Below are 18,004 nucleotides of genomic sequence, written 5' to 3'. Positions count from 1 at the left end.
TTTGGATACCCACATGTAGCTAAAGGTAAATATAGGAATTAGTTCCATTTTATTTTTTGTCCATTTTTGTGAGCTAGAGAGATTTTTTTTTAATTTTGATCTGATAGAGTGCAGAAGATTGTCAGAATCAGTGGAAATTCCCTCCATCAATGAGATTATCAACAGGTCTATAACTGATTGGCTTAGTGAGTTGCACAGGGAAAGGGTGAGGGTGAACTAAGAGGATAAGTGACTTGCCTAGGGACATAGAACCAGTACCTATCAGGTGTTTGAAATCAGTTTTTTCCCAAGGGCAAGTCATTTAACCCTTTTTTGCCTCAGTTCCCTCATCTGTAAAATATGCTAGAGAAGGAAAGGGCAAACCATTCCAGTTTGGGTTTTTTATTTGTTTGTTTCCTTGTTTTTGCAAAGAAAGACCCAAACAAGGTTTGTGAAGAGTGGGACAGCACTGAAAGATGAGTGAACAACAACATTTCTTAAATGTGGTCAGGTGAGTAGAGTGCTGGGCCCGAAGTCAGGAAGACTCATTTTTATGAGTTCAAAATCAGTCTCAGACATACTTATTGACTGTGTGATGCTGGACAAATCACTTAACCTTGTTTGCCTCACTTTCCTTATATGGAAAATGAGATGGAGAAAGAAATGGCAAACCACTCCAGCATCTTTACTAAGAAAACCCCAAATGTGGTCAAAAAGAGTTATACATGACTGAAAACAACTCATCACAATAACATTTTCTTAACTTCAAATAAGCCATTCAATGCATAAAGTTAACTGTAATAATTTTCTGTATCTCTGTATGCTACTTATGTGAATCTGGACTTCCATTCCCCATAAAAGTAGGAAAAGCCAATTCCTCTATCAATAAGAACAGCAATGCCACAGAGTATCATAAAGATCATAGGTATAGATAGAGTTGGAAGGGACATTAGAAGTCACCACTCCAACTCCTCAATTTTACAGAGATGGCAACGAAGGCCCATAGGGATTAAAATATATACAAGTAGTAAATGAGTGACAGGGAAAGGTTTGAACCAAGATAATGCAATTGCTGTATACATTTCAACAAGGCATAAATGCAGACTGTTCCAACACATTTAAACAAGTGAGAGAATTCACAGTTAAAATTTATTTTCCTTTAAACCTTTACTTAAGGAAAGACTTAAAATGTCCTACATAAGACAATGTTGCTGCCTGCTTTCCTTAAACAGGTAGCTCATTCCAGCTGTTCGAAACTGCAACCCAGAAAGATTTTCTTCCATCGTCAGTTTTGGCTCTAGGCGTTTCAAAATTAATAGACTGGGTCGAGTGAAGGGCATATTTGCAGTCTGTGTTGGATAAAAGTGAACATAAATATTCTGGTGCCAAGCTGCTTCAAGGAAACATTTATACTTTGGGGGAAACAAAGGAAAATTCTAATTCTTTGGTTGGGGAGGGATGACAAATAAATAATTGGAATTATTGAATAAATTGATAAATACTGAGATTTTACAGAAGCGTTAAAAAAAACACATTTTTCCATTATTAAGTTGAAAACCAAAACTGCCAGCTTTGCTTTACAAGCTCTCAGTGATAGTATTCACAAAATGACACTCATATCATAAGAGGTATCCCCAATGGCATATATTAATTTCTGTATGAGAGCATAAATGCTCCTTGTAAATAATATCAGTGAACAATTATGTTGACCACTTAACAAAAAAATGTTGGTTATAGTGGAGTATATTAAGAGGGAAAAAAAATAGTGATCATAGAGAAAGATGCAGGCCTACTTAGATACTATAGCAATAAATACATTTACTTTTTAAACATAATTTTTTCAGAAACATGGAACTTAAGTAATTGCCAGAAAAATTGTACTTTCATCACAATATCCATTAGGTCTCTGTTGTTCATTTTGTAATTTTTCTGTGTATATTGGGTGAAGAATAAAGTTTATAGAGCTGGAAGGGTGTTAGTGGTGTTCTAGTCCAACATCATTTTACAAATGAGGAAACTGAGGCCTAAAAAGCTTAGTAAATGACAGATTGCAAGTTTTGAACCCAAGTCTTCTGACTCCACACTTCAGTGTTTTGTTTTGTTTGGTTTTCCCTTTGAATCATACTCTTTTTTTTTTAGTGGGAAAACTGGAAATATATTTTTAAAAATTGGTATTAAAATATTTTATTTTTTAAGGTCCCTAAAAGTATCATAATTATTTGTTGCTACTACTTTCCTAAAGAATAGAGGAGAAATCCTCCTGATCCTGAAAAATTTTGAACTACTAAGATTTATTTCTAATTTTGCAATAATTCAGTTTTAATTCAACAAGCATTTATTAAGGACTACTTTGTGCCTAGGTACTATGATTCTATGACAATAATGAAAGACTCCAAATAGAATTAATCTAGGGTAAAACAGGACAAATATGAACCTGCTATTTCCCTCTGTGTCCTTCATTCCTGCAGTCTCTATTCATGACATCATATTTCAGGGGGAGAGTGGGCCTGGGTAACTACTGAATGCAAACAATATGCTAACGATATCAGCATGTGGTTATGTAGGCAGCATGGGCAGAAGAAAGGAGAGGACCCAGGGCAATAGAGAATTGATTTGAAACAATGACCTAAACTACATTAGTATAGGGCAATGCAGAAAAGCAGCAAAAGAAGAGTCAATTGATGTGGTTCTAGAATAATTCACTGATGTATTTATTTGGGCTTGTTAGCGTCCATGTGAATTCCCAATTCTACACATCCTTTCTTCTCTTCTACTTTCTATTTTTAAATTATTCCTTCACTTTTGTTTTTTCCCTTTCTTTTCTATACCTGTTCTCTGGTATATACCTGACTCTCTGACTTTTTTATTTTCCTTTAGCAAGTAACATGATTTATTGGGACAAAGAGAGGAAAACAATTTTTTATATTGATTTAGTTATTCAGTCAGTCAATAAACCTTTTTTTAAGTACCTACTATGTTCCATGTATCATGGTAAGTTTGGGGGATATAAATAAAGGCAAAAAACAGTCCCTAGTCTCAAAAAACTCACATTCTAATGAAGAATATAGATTTAAACAATTAAGTATGAACATGATATAGAAAGAATAAATTAGATGATCAGTCAAGGAAGACACTAGCACTAAATGGGATTGGGAAATGCTTCATATACGTATGATTTGAAGGATTCTAGGGAAGCCAGGAGAGAGATAAGGAGAAAGATTATTCCAGGAATGTAGGACAGGCAGTGAAAATGTCCAGAATCAGGAGGACTATTACTTTTCCTGCTGTGTCTTCCTGGCCATAGTAGGCAGTGATTCCTTCCTCTAATGAATTTTTGTGATGCTATACCTATATTTTGCTTAGGTCACTTATCACATGGTATCTTATAAAATAATTATTTTTAGTGTTTGCTTTATTCTTTTTATGTTCCTATGAAAACAGAGATTATGCCTCATTTATCTTTTTAGCACTTATTGTCTAGAGTGGCCAATACTTGATGTGTGTTTATTCCCTGGGTGAATGAGCAAATATAATAATTTTAATTATTTGAGATTTTGGGGGTTTCATTTGAAACAATGGTTTTAATTATTTATTCATGTAAAATTAAGAGACAGTGTAGTCTAGTGGATAGAAAATTGGCCTTACAATCAAGAAAACCTTAATCACTCAGCATATTAAGAAAATTTTCAGGGCTCTCAATAGGATTGTAGGTGTGATCCGCATGGATAAAGCAAGTTTACTTACTAGTAATTTCCACATCAACAAAATCATAGATCTGGTTGAAAGAAGTAATTGGCATTTTTCATCTGAAAAAGTGTCATGGAAGTTGATTAACTATGGGAGAGTCTCCCCTTTTTATAAATTGTAGTGGTTCTTTGCCTCCTGGGTTCATAGAAGGAAGACAAATATATTTCTTGGAACCTACTTCCTCTGTTATGCAAAGAATTGAGTGAATCATTTGTAGTTCTGAAGGGGTTTTTTTTTGGCAGAGCTGCTCAACACCATTGCTATTTGGTGATGCCATTATAACAGCTTTGCCAAGGTGAAATTTATTTTCCCAGTCCTAGCATCTCCCTGTATTTCTGAGATTCTTTAGCTCTTCCTTTACTGAGCTATAAGGTAAGTGAAAAGAGTAATTCTCCCATATTTTAAAAGATCAGATAAAAATGTCTCACATTCCCCATTATATGCAAACTCTTTGTTCATGGCAGAAGGGGAGACCCATATAACTCTTCCATTTGACAATAATGAAGTAGGGACATGCCATTAAATTGCTCTACTTCCAGAGAACCAGAATAAAAAATGTATACAAAAGGAATTGGTTGCTACTATGATTCTCAAAGACACAAAGCAAATGAGTTGCCGAATGAAGACTAAAATTCAAAAGTTTCTGATTTTTTTTTTTTCATTTGGGAATTATCCATAACTTCTGTTAAAAAATGCTGGGTCATTTTAAATTCAACTTAGTGCATAGTTACTTCTGCTTACTCTGAACCACAGTCTTGAGAAATGGTAGCAACATTACCCCAATATAAAGAGGAGTCCCCAAGAAAGCATGGAACAGTCCAACTACAAGTAACCAAAGGTTGTATAATGAAGAATATAGGTAAGCATTCACCAAAATACTTCCCCAGCTGCCAAATATGCACACACATTTGATACTTCCTTGAAATGGTAAGTCATCCAACATAAGCCTGGTAAAAGCACTTTGCTGAAAATTTACCTTGCCTAATTCTTTATAGCTTCTTATATACAAATTTGAATGTATTCTGGGAAACCTATGACTTGGTCAAACATTTGTAATTATCAAAGCTTTATAAGTATAGTTTTAGCTTTAAAAATGAAATATAGCTATAGCAGGAAATACCTACTCTTTATAAATTGCTTGACAGGATTTGTTTCCCACTTTTGGGGGAAAAGCTTTTCTTTGTAGAATATTCCCACACATGCCTAAGTTTATTTCTCAAAGCAGAGTCACAAAGGATATGACCTCCTTACTCCTAGTAACCTTTCATGGTGCTGAATTGACTTGGACGTTGGTGCCAGTCAGTCAGCCCAGCTGGATTTGCTATGGTAAGAATAAGATTATATCTCACAGACTATGTCATTTCCAGGTTCAATAGGCACAGATTTAAAACTAGTCCTCTCTTCGACCCTTTGGATTCTCTTGAACTATTGCACCTTCTTTGACAGTGTTTGTGAATGAATGAATTCATGACGATTCAAGGTTATTTTAATGATAATGGCATCACTGCGACAAAAGAAAAAGGAAGGGTTACTTGTCCCCTCACTAGGGCTTCTTCACCACAGCCGACTTCCTTTTTGACAGACTGACTGGGGAGTGAATTCCTGTTTATGGTCAAAGGCTGAGAGCTGTTGTGTGTCTGCAGCAGTGCCGCTGCTACTGATCTGTGAACATGACATGCCTGATAATATTGCATCACCATGGCAACAACAAACATGGGGCAAAATTCTATTAGCTAGAGTGACTCAGTGAGTCAAACAGATAATGTGATGGGCCTGGCCAACTGCCCAACAAAAGCTTATGTGAAAGTTGTGATGAATTAACTTTAGCTTGTTTTGCCTGCTTTGGTATAAATTCTCTCACTTTTTTTTTTTGTTACCTAGGCCCATATATTTATGACCTTTAGTAAACAAATACTTATAACTAATTAGCCATTTGGCCACCCAACACACAAACTAGACCACCTTTTTGCTTTTTTTTTGCAATAGCATAATCCTTCCCTGCCTGATCTTATGGCTTTCCTTCTCTGATTGTTCTTTTCCTTTCTGTGATTTTTCTAAGGAGAGGAACCTGGACTTCATTCAATCTTATGTACAGTTTTTAGGGATGTCATGAGAAGCCTTGGGTAATCCTCTTCCTCGGGACTTTTTAGAAATTATCCTTAACCTTTAGAAATTGATATTTACGCCTTTCTTCAATAAAGCCAGAGGTAAGAAGGCTTTAAAAAGGCTTTTAAAAGAAAATGGGGCAGCTAGGTGTCATAGTGAATAAAGCACTGACCCTGGAATCAGGAGGACTTGAGTTCATCTCCAGCCTCAGACACATAACACTTACTAACTATGTGACCTTGGGCAAGTTATTTATCCCCAAGTGCCTTGCCTTCCCCCCTCCAAAAAGACAAAAGAAAAAAAAGACCAGAAACTAAGGAAAAGCAAAAAATGTAACTATTAGTAAAATTAAATAATATAGTACAAATCACTGGGGATAACAATGGTAGGTAAGGGATTAAAAAATATAAGATTTTTTTCATAATCTCTTAATTTTTTTCTATGGCTCTTTCTTTGAATGATCATGTATCATATAACCAAACTTTATTATCTATTAAATAACAAGACTTTATTTATTTATTATAATTATTTAGTTATCATTACCATAGTATAGGGGTTACAATGTTCACCTAATATGGGAAAAGCCCCTGGTTTGAAATTGGGCATAAACAATCTTTTGTTGTGATTGTCTTTGAGAGGAAGCTAGGTGGCAGAGCCCAGTGCCTGGAATCAGGAAGACCTGAATTCAAATCTGACCTTGGACACTCACTAGCCCTGTGACCCTAGGTAAGTCCTCTGTTTACTTTAATCCATTGGAGAAGGAAATAGCAAACCACCCTGTTATCTTTGAAAAGAAAGCCCCATACAGGATCACGAAGTGTCAGACATGACTAATTAAGTGAACAACAATAATTTAGAACAGAACTAAAACTTTTAAAACATCACATCTACTCCAAAGAGAAGCTAATGAATAAAGAGTTTCAAGGACTTGTTAGTAATTGAACAAGCAAATAGTCACCCAGAATCTTAATACCATGTCCTCTTCCTACAAGTCCCACAATACCTCATTCTGGATCTCTCTTTTCTCCACTACCATTCTATATACCTATACACACCACATGTACACATGAGACATAAGAAGATTCGGGGGGGGGTAATTATGTTCTATTAAAAATTATCCCAAAAGTGAATGTTTTAAGGTCATAGATTGTTAGTCGAAGTATATAGTGCCTGTTCCAAAGGCTAGCTTTTAGTAGGACATCCAATAGACAGTAAGTACTTCAGTTATTCCAATGAAAAGCAAAACTTCATCTCTTTTTTTAAGGCTTTCCTGATAATCCTCTTATATCACATTTAAATCCATGGATAAGATATAGACATTTAAAAGATCTGTATTTTTTTTAAGTTGCTAAGTACTCCATTCTTTTTTGTTTGTTTATCTAAGAGCTAACATATTTCTTGAGTGCACCATGCTAGCAGCTACATGGGATGTTACCAACACATGGAACATGGTCCTTGACTTTAAGGAACTTGATAAAATCAAACATGCATAATAATCACACCAGATACTTCATCTTCAATTTAAAGTTTAACAAAGGCATTAAAGACTTTAATTTATTTCATCCTTACAAATATTTCATGAGGCAAATATTATAGATTTTATTATTCTTAGTTTACAGATTGGGAAAACAAGACTCAATAAAGGTTAAATTGTTTTGTTAGGCATAACCAACTGACAAGTGTCAGAACTACGATTCAAATCCAAAATTATTTGACTAGAATTCTAATGGTTTTTTCCACTTACCCACAATACTTTTCTACATGAAACCAGATTGTAGCATCCTGGAAAGTATATTAGAATTTTAGTCAGAAGAAATCTGGGTTTGGACTCTCCAACATTAGCTAAATTAATTTTCTAATAAAGTCATATAATTTTGTTGACTTTAATAATGAGATCAAATGTCTACTGTGTAGTAATGACAGTGTGTTACAAATCTGAAAATTTTGTTCATATTTAGATGTTTGCATGTTATATCTCCTATTAGACTGCGCTCTTTGAGAACAGGGAATTGGTATTTATTATTTTCATCATCATCATCATTAGCTTGTTTTTACATTTCTTTGTATCCCTGGCACTTAGTAGGGTACCTGGCACTCAGTAGGCACTCATTAAATGCCTTGTTAACTTATTATGGTGTTGGATGGGTTTCATGCAAGAAAAGAATAGCTAAACTGGTCCTGATACCCTTACTTTCATCCTAACCCTGAGAAAAAGTCTGGGCAGAGATATTGTTATATCACACTAGGCTTGAATACTGAATCATGCTGAAAGAGACAAATATATCTCAAAAAGAAAGCAACTGGCCTCAAAATTCAGCATATGCCTAATTTCAGTATAATGTTAGAAATAGGTTTGAATGTGAATCCTGTATTAAGGGAAAGAACAGAATATATTTCTGTAGTCTATCAATTGAAAACACACAGAGAATTTAAGTGGCAATCTAACTAGTAAAAGGAAATTGGGTACTTTGCTGAGAGATGGACCTAAGAACCTTAAAGTTACACACAAGATAGGAAAATTACTTTTTTGAAAATTGGACATGAAAGTGAAGGAAAAGCTTAGTGAGGAAAATGAAAAGACAGATGAGAAGCAAGAGGAAGTTTTTAGTTCATCAAAAAAAGAGAGAAAATTCAATAACAAGTTATTAAATATCATCTACTTTATGACTTTTATGACACATGAGTATATGTAGAACAAGATTTGAATGGATTATGACATATGATTTGAAAACTGAAACAAACACCAACTACTCAAAATTTAAACACTAATTGTTGGTTTGGTTTGGTTTGGTTTTGCAATAGTTGGAGAGATGAAGGGGATCATGGGGGAATGTAGAGGGGAATCTCATAGAAAAAAACTAGATGCAACCATTATTTTATATCATACTCTCCCAATGATTGTAGCATTTTTAGCATAAGCCAAGGCAGATAGAAATGCTTCCTCTTCTGCTGCTGGTATAGTTGCAGCTCTGTCCAATGTCACTTTGGGCACTCTTCAACAAATCAACACTGCCTGGAGAAGGGTATCATCATAGTGGGATAGAGGGATTTGACTTTGCCTCACACTCTGAACCTGTGGAAGAGGATGATTATTAAGGAAACACAGGGTCCTACCTCCCACCCATGCCTTCATATAATTATAAAAAATCAGACATTTCTATAGATTTTTGCCTTCTGGTTAGATATAGGAAAGGTCATTTTTTAAAGTGGATTTTGAGCAATAATAAAAAAGATTTTTAAATGAACTGAATCTGCTCTCAAAAAATTTTACAACATAATTATAGTTTTATAGTATTAGCATTTTATTTTTTCCAATTACATGTAAAGATATTTTTCAATATTCATTTTTGCAAAATTTTGAGTTGGTTTTCTTCTTTTTTTTTGTTTTTAATCAAATTAACCAAAAGCTTATCTATTTTGTTCTTGTTGTTGTTTTATAAAACCAACTCTTAGTTTTATTTATTAGTTCGATAGTTTTCTTAATTTCAATTTCATTAATCTCTTCTTTGATTTTCATTATTTCTAATTTGGTATTTAATTGGAAATTTTTAATTTGTTCTTTTTCTAACTTTTTTAGTTCCATACCCCATTTATTGGGCCCCCCTTTCTCTATTTTATGCATATAAGCGTTAGAAATACAAAATTACCCCTAAGAATTTATTTGACTGGATCTCATAAGCTTTGGTATATTGTCTCATTATTTTCACTCTGATGAAATTATTGATCATTTCTATAATCTGTTGTTGGACCCTCTTATTCTTTAGGATTAGATTATTTAGTTTCAAATTAGATTTTAGCCTATCTTCCAATGGTCCTTTATTACATATAATTTTTATTGCATCATTATCTGAAAAGGATACATTTAATATTTCTGCCTTTCTGCATTGGAGTGTGAGGTTTTATGCCCTGATACATGGTCAGTTTTTGTGTAGGCGCCATGTTATCACTAAGAAAAAATGGATATTCCTTTTTATCCCCATCCAATTTGGAAGAAAGCAGTGCAACAGGAGTGGAAAGTTTGTTTTGTTGAGTGGTCGACAATTGATTTGGAAATGTAGCTTGGGTCCAGATTGTAGATAATCTTCAATGCTAAAATGTGGAATCTACTTAATTTTTTTTTTTTCTGTGAGCAATAGGGAGCTATTGAAAGATATTGAGAAAAAGTGAGCAATGAGAAGGATGTTCAAGAAAGAATAATCTGATATTAAAGTGTTAGGAAAAGCAAGAAACTAGATGCCGTTTGAAAGCAGTCTGCAATAACTTAGTCTATTACTTCTCAAGTCTGGCTTCACTGTGAAAATCAAATAAATGGTTGAACTGCTTTATTCCATATTTGCCTGGAAACTGACCTGCTCCTTCCATTTCTGAACTTTTGCTCATACTGTGGTCTCTTCCTAGCCCATCTTTTTCCTCCTTCTATACATTTCTACGTCATCACGAGACTTAAAAAATGGCTTAGCTACCCATTTCTTACATGAAGCCTATCTTAGCTACTACATCACAAGGCTCAAGGTGTTCTTATGTTTCGGAGATTCCTGCAGCATTTTCTAATTATACCACACTGAATCTTGCATTTTTGTAATGCAGCATGTATAGAAAGTTGTTGTTTTTTTATTCCTCAGTCTTTCTTAAACAAATTTTAAATATTTACATATTTAAATATAAAATAAAATAATGTAAAATATTTGAACACACACAACATTCTTGTTTCTTGACCCTCTGTCATTTTCAGCTACCTAGGGTTTTCATGCCTTGAGTTGTCAAAAGTCATTCATAATGGTGACATAACATCCAATAATTTAAGAATATAATATATGATATAATTTGGGTTGGGAAACATTATTCTCAAAAACAAGTATTTTATAGTATGAAAATAGTTTTAATTTTTGCTTCAAAATTTCCCCCAAATTTTTTTCCCCAGTGTTAGTCTGTCCCCATCCTGTGGGTCAGCATTTATGAGCTTTTTGACCATATATTTATATAATATTTAGTACTTGAAAGAGCCCCCTTCATTTTACAGTTATGGAAATTGAGATTTAGAGAGTTCAGGTGATTTCCTCAAGGTCACCAAGGCAGTAAGTGGCAGAGATAGAATTCCAATTTTTTTTTCTAGATTCACTTTTAATTTTTTATTAGTTTATTTATTTTTAGTTTTCAACATTCACTTCCTTAAGTTTTAAATTTTCTCCCCCTCCCTTTCCCCTTTCTACCCAAGACAGCCTGCAATCTGACATATACATACATATGCTCTACACATGCATTCCTATTAAACATATTTTCACATTGGTTATGTTGTGTAGAAGAATTACAATTAATGGGAGAAACCATGAGGAAAAAAAAAAAAACAAAAAAAGAAAAGAAAAGAATCTGTTTTACTCTGCATTCAGACTCCATAGTTCTTTCTATGGATGTGGATGGCATTTCCATCATAAGTCCTTTGGAATTGTTTTAGCTTCTTGCATTGCTGAGAAAGGCTAAGTCTATCAAAATCAGTCTTCACACATTGTGACTATTACTGAATAAAATGATCCCCTGGTTCTGACTATTACTGAATAAAATGATCCCCTGGTTCTGCTCACTTCACTCAGCATTGGTTCATATAAGTCCAAGTTTTTCTGAAGTCTGCATGTTCATCATTTCTTATAGCACAATAGTATTCCATTACATTCATATACCACAACTTGTTCAGCCATTCCCCAATTGAAGGGCATCCATTCAATTTCCAGCTCTTGGCCACCACAATGAGAGTTGCTATAAATATTTTTGTACATGTGGGTCTTTTCCAATTTTTATGATTTCTTAGGCATAAGCCCTAGAAGCAGTATTGCTGGGTCAAAGGGTATGTACATTTTTGTAGCCCTTTAGGCATAATTCCAAATTGCTCCCCAGAATGGTTGGATCAGCTCACCATCAATGAATTAGTTTTCCAACTTTCCCACATCTTCTTCAACATTTATAATTTTCTTGTTTGCCTTGTTAGCCAACATGACAGGTGTGATGTGGTACCTCAGAGTTATTTTGATTTGTATCTCTCTAATCAATAGTAATTTAGCACAGTTTTTCTTATGACTATAGGTATCTTTAATTTCTTCCTCTGAAAACTGCCTGTTCATATGGTTGACCATTTATCAGATGAGGAATAATTTTCATTCTTGTAAATTTGACTCAGTTCTCCATATATTTTAGAAATGAGGCCTTTTTCAAAGACACTAGGTGTAAAAAAAAAATGTTTCCCAGCTTTCTTCTGTCCTTGTAATCTCTGTTGCATTGGCTTCATTTGTGCAAAAACTTTTTCAATGTAATAAAATCAAAATTATCCATTTTGCATTTCATAATGTTCTCTTATTTCTTATTTGGTCAGAAATCCCTCCAGTCTCCATCAATCTTACAGATGAACTATTCCTTACTCCCCTAATTTGTTTATAACATGAGCCTTTATCTAAACCGTGTGCCCATTTGGACTTTATTTTGGTATACAGAGTCAGACGTTGGTCTATGCCCAGTTTCTGCGGTAATATTTTCCAGTTTTCCCAGCCGTTTTTGTCAGATAGTGATTCCAAATCTGGGGAGATTCAAAATTCAATGCTGTACTATGCTATTCTTTAAAGATATTTTAAAATTTTAAAAGCCATTTTGGCTTGATTAGTTTGCAGAACTCTGAGATTACTTGATCTCTCCCAAACATCCCTCAATTTTCTAAGTTCTCATGCTCTTCCTCTTTTATTTTCATGACTCTCCTGAAATGCTTTCCATTCTTCAAAATCCTATATCAGTTTTCATGGAGGTTTCCTGATCCCAACCCTACTGATTTCTCCTAATGGTAAATTCTGATGTCTCATTTTCCCCTTTCTTATTTTTGATCATATGCAAACAATAAATCAATGTTTTGATGGAGTAATAACTAGAGTATGATGAATTTGGGTTTTGTCCACTAAATAATGACTTTAAATAGCACTGGATTTTGGAATATATGACAACAATCACAATCCCTTAGGAGTAATAAGCATTTAATTAGCAAGAATAATTCATTAAAGTAGGAGGCCACCAGGTGGTAGACTGAAGTAAATTCCTCCTTCATACCACTTTCTGAGGCAGTTGCCTTTGATTATTATCCCTAGATCTTTCCTGTTACTGTCCATCTTTTTGTCCTAACATAACTGAGAATGGGTATCATTTGCCGTAAGTATAATTAGAAATACTTATCACATGCAAAATAATTTTATTCACACCTCAGGGTATATATGTCTTACCTCTCCCTCTTTGAAAATAATGACCATTTGTACTTACTGACCTGACTTCCTAAAGGGATATTTTCTGTGGAGAATTTACTTTTAAAAATTTATTGAGAAACTAAAATCAGATGGCAAGTATTCTGCTGGTGTTGAATGAGAATAACAAAGCATGGAAGAAGAAGATATTAAGAAGGGAAGGATTTTCATTCTGTTAGCGTGATATTCTTGGTCACTGAATGGTCAAAGAAGTCATGAGTTTCCTAAGAGTTTTGATTCATTTTAAAGCTGGAGAACTACTATATCAGATGAATCCTTCTTCTTAAGAATAGACTAACCATTCTGGTAAACTGGTAATGATTTTTATAGCTATTTAACAGCAAGAAACCCAAACTCCAAATTCACGAGTTGCTCATTTTGAGGGAAGGAAAAAAATAATGCATTTTTTTCATCCCCTCCCCTCTTTTTTCCATGATCATGACTGATATCTTGTCCTTTGTAGAAAACTGAACCTATAGTAGAATAGAATTTAACATAGAATTTAAGTTTTCTATTTATTAAGAAAACCTTAGTAAATGCTCAAGGAATTTTCTACCTTCTTCATACTTGATTTGGGTACATAAGATATATGGGCATATATAGGATATAAAAGTTATATGCCATCTCTTTTCAAGTTCTTTACATCTGATGAGATTCTTACATGAATCTAAAACCCACAGAGAAATTCTCAAAAATTTAAAAAGACCTAGTTTAAATCAATGAAAACTAGAATTCCTTCTCTGAAAAAGAGAAGTATTATTATTTTTAACTTTAAATTCCATATTATAACTCAAACTAAGATAAAAAAGTCCTAATGATCTTTAATGGATATTATATAAGAAAGAAATTAAAATTATTTGTAATTAACATATCAATTCTTTGTACAAAATTGAGTGCTTCTAAAGTATTTGATGATGTTTGAAAAGATTCTGTTCTCTTTAATACATCAAGTAATTCCCTGAAATCTCTTATGACCCCTCTATGGCAGAAAAAAAAGTTTTCGAAGCAAAGGAAAATTTCATTCAAGCAAGTATCTTTCTTAAATATCACAAATTCCACATCAGTTTAATCTAACTGAATAAATCTCTATAATACTTGCAAAAATAATCCAGGAGGGCAATAGGAGATTATGACTATGCAAAATGGATTAATCTTGACTCCTAAATGAATAGCTCTCTTATTTTTTCCTCTTCCTTGCAAGTCATAAGATTTTGTAGCCAGCCACTGGTTTTTATGGTAGTACCTAAGGCGACCCCTTTCCAATACAATGTCTTTTATCATAAATCTAGAATCCTATTCTTTTGTTTTTGGACTTCTAGAGGTCCCCAAGGTGAATTTATCCCTATTCCCAATTTGTACCTCACCTCTCTGTCTGTGTGTTTGCCTGTTACATTTCAGCATTGCAATCATGACTCTAAAAGGTCAGAGCTGTTAGAAGCCCATGTCCTGTGTTGCTCTGAAGTACTAAGGAGTTCTCTTTTTCCCTTTGCTGTCTACCTCATATCCTCCTGTTACTTCTTATTATGACCACCCTTCCTGATACCCATCATGCCTGCCTTCTCATCAGTGTCAATGTCATCAAATGTAATAGATGACAGTATTATCAGCAAGATCAACGTTGGCATCCCACTAGACCAGTATGTCAGCATCTGACCCCTGCTCTTCCAATGACTTGGTCCTTGGTAACACTCTAAATTAAAATTCATCTTAAATGCAGGATCTTTATTGCTATTTTGAGGGGAAAAAATGGACTACCTAAGGGATAGAGAGTAGGAAAGCAGTATATTAACCTCTTCTTCCATTTAAGGTGATAGTTCAAGAGGAAAAGATCACAAAGGAGATGGCTAACCTGCTAAGTATTTTAAAATAATATTATGAAAATCACAAATCTAAAATATCATATTTTCAGTGGATCTAAGAGGTCATGTAATCCAAAGCATGTCAAGGGTAGAATACTAGGGAATCTGGTCCATATTTAGAAACCTCAGATTTGGTGAACATTCTTTTTCATCCTGAGTGAAAAATCTGTCTTTCAGTTACTCCAGTTATTTTTGGCCTTGGGTACTGCCATCTAGAAACACCTGGAATTAAACTAATCAGTTTTCTAGATGACAACCCTTCAAATATTTGGAGATAGTAATCATGACTCACTTATTCCCCCCCAAAATATTCTTCTCTAAACTAAAAATTCCACATGTTTTTTGTAACATCTTCATGTGACATATTTTGTAACCCCTTACGATTCTGATTGTTCTTTGGATGAGCTCTAGCTTCTCAATATTTCTCTCCAAATCTAAACTTTACATATGGAATGACCAATGTAGCATTAAAAGGAACAATCTCCTCTTCTGTTCAAAACACTCCATTTCTTTAATATTGACAAAGACACGTTGGAAAAATATTAAAGATCTGTTGAACAATTTTGTCAGGCACATCACATTGTTGATTCATACTGAGTTTACAAGCTGCTAAATCTCCTAGGTCTTTATCAAATGAAGTACTATTTAGTCATATTTCCTCCATATTATACCTATTCAATCGTTTTGACCTAAGTGTAGTAATATGCAGATATTAAAACTGGAATTAATATTTATACTGATTAAATTTCTCCATGTTAAGTTTTGTATTACTTCTGATAACTATGTACTGGATGATTCTGTCATTCAACTTTTAAGCTACACCATTCCTTTATATCAGTCTCCTATATTTATACTCATTAAGACTTCATACCATTTTTGTTTCAGTTTCCTAGGAATGCCACCAATGGCTTTGTTTAAGTCATGGATGAAAAATGTTATGCAAGAATGAAGACAAGGGGTGGCTAGGTGGTGCAGTGAGTAAAGTGCTGGCTCCGGAGTCAGGAGGATCCAAGTTTGGTTCTGGCCTCAGACACTTAACAACCACACAAAAAACTAGCCATGTAACCTTGGGCAAGTTACTTAACTCCAATTGCCCTCCAAAAGGCAACAAAAAAAAAAGAATGAAGACAAATGTCTTGCAGCAATCTATTACTGATTTTCCTCCTAGTTGGTGTCTATCTATAAATCAATTCAACAGCATTTGGCAAATATTTGTTAAACGCTTAGGTGCAATGCATTGTGTTACGTGTAGGGGATATATGGATGAAAAAGGAGCACAGTTTCTTGTGTCATTCCTTGTGTCATTTCCTGCAGCCAGTGCTTAATCCCTCTAAATTTTATTTCGCCCCCCTCAAATTTCTCTATCTTATCTATATAATAGATTTTTCAAGTGTAGCATAAGATAATGAATGGGGCACTGGGCTTAGAGTCAGGAAGACCTATGCTCAAAATCTACCTTAGACTAGCTCTATAAAAATGAATATATATAAACCAATTTCCAAAACTTAAAGTAGTATACAAAGTTAGTAGTGGTAATATTAATAACAGTAGCAACAGCAATAATTTTAAGTAATTCCTTTAATGCTAATGCCTTCTGTTCATTAACTCTAACTTATCCTGTAGATATCTTGTTTGTAAATAGTTGTGTGCAAATTGTCTTGGCAATTAGACTGAACTCTTTTAGAATGTGGATTTTCTTTTGCCTTTTTTTTATATTCCCAAAGCTTAGTATGGTTCCTGGCACACAAATGTTATTTGACCAACTGACTAGTGAGTTAAGTGCTGAGTTAACCTATTAAGCCCTAAATGCCTTGCTCCTCACTGACCTCGAGATGACCCCCCTCATTTATTATTATGATAATTAAAAATCATTTGATAATCTGAAAGTTCCTCATTTCAATTGATAGAGGGATTTTCCTATCTTTCCCATTGGTACCATTTGGGATTTTCTCCCTCTCCTCTTTGCTCTCTCTTGTGACTGAAGAGCTCATTCTGAGTTTTAGGAATAGTGTATAAATAGAATCTTTTTGTCAGTTAAGGACTTCCAATAAATGTTTCAAGTGTCAGGGTGGCCTTTACTTATGGAACTTGCCTATCCTGTTTCCTGTTTTTGAAAAAAGAAAAAAAAAACAGCACACAGCTCTCCAATGAATTATGGGTTACATGTTATAAGCCTTGTTTTAAAAAAAATAAATAATGGGTATCATTTATTTTTACAGCACCTTCATTTCTGCATAGATTTTTCTGCCTTATTTTACCAGTTTCTGAAGTGAGACATCCCTGGCCACCGTGCAACAAAGAAGAAAAAGAACAGTTCAGATAAGCCAACAAATTCATTAGTCAATCAACAAATAGGCACCAAGTATGCATTTTGAGTCAGATATTATGCCAGTTATTAAGACAGCACAAACATAAACATGAAACATTTACTAAAGAAAGATTCTGTTAGAGGGAGGTGATATGTTCATACATAAGTGTATGCAAAATAAAATTTTAAATGAGATGATTTGTGAGGGAAGACACTGGCATATAGAGGGTTCAAGAAAGATTTTGTGTGGATGGTTACACTTGATTTCAAGTTTAAAGAAACAAGTAGTCTAAAATATGGAAATAAGAAGGAAGTACTTTGCAAGGATGACAGGGCATCCAATACAGTGATACAGACATGGCAAGCAAAGAATCATGTCTGAAGAACAAGACAAAAATATGACTTTGGTTGAACCATAAAATATGGGGAGTGGAATAATATAAAATAAGCCTGGAAATATAGGTTGTGGATAGTTTGTAAAGGCTTTAAAGGACAAAGAGGAGTTTGTATTTGATCCTAGAGACAATAGGAAATCATTGGATTTTAGGATCATGGTAAAACTTATGCTTTTGGTAAATCACTTTGACAGCTGTATAGAGGGTGGATTAGAAAGGAAAAATATATGAAGAAAGGAAAACAGAAGTCTATTGAAGTAATCCTGGAAGGAAATGATAGGGCCTGAATTAAGTTTATGTTTGTGTGACTACAAAGAAGCAAATTGCTGTGAGGTACGTTGT

General features: G+C 34.1%; 1 long non-coding RNA gene across 1 annotated transcript; it reads left to right on the top strand.

Annotated features, from left to right (window-relative positions):
- The first annotated feature begins 313 nt into the window (after positions 1-313).
- On the top strand, positions 314-17,374 carry LOC138165651 (uncharacterized). The gene is made up of 3 exons (XR_011169389.1): positions 314-490; positions 6,471-6,558; positions 15,845-17,374. It is a non-coding gene; the product is annotated as an uncharacterized lncRNA (long non-coding RNA).
- The last annotated feature ends 630 nt before the right edge of the window (positions 17,375-18,004 follow it).

This window comes from Petaurus breviceps, unplaced genomic scaffold (assembly GCF_028583685.1).
Source record: "Petaurus breviceps papuanus isolate PSGF00001 unplaced genomic scaffold, PetGlider_PUasm1.0 214, whole genome shotgun sequence".
Taxonomy (NCBI): domain Eukaryota; kingdom Metazoa; phylum Chordata; class Mammalia; order Diprotodontia; family Petauridae; genus Petaurus; species Petaurus breviceps.
The sequence above is the reverse complement of the archived record's forward strand: the minus strand, read 5'-3'. Positions and strand labels throughout refer to the sequence as shown.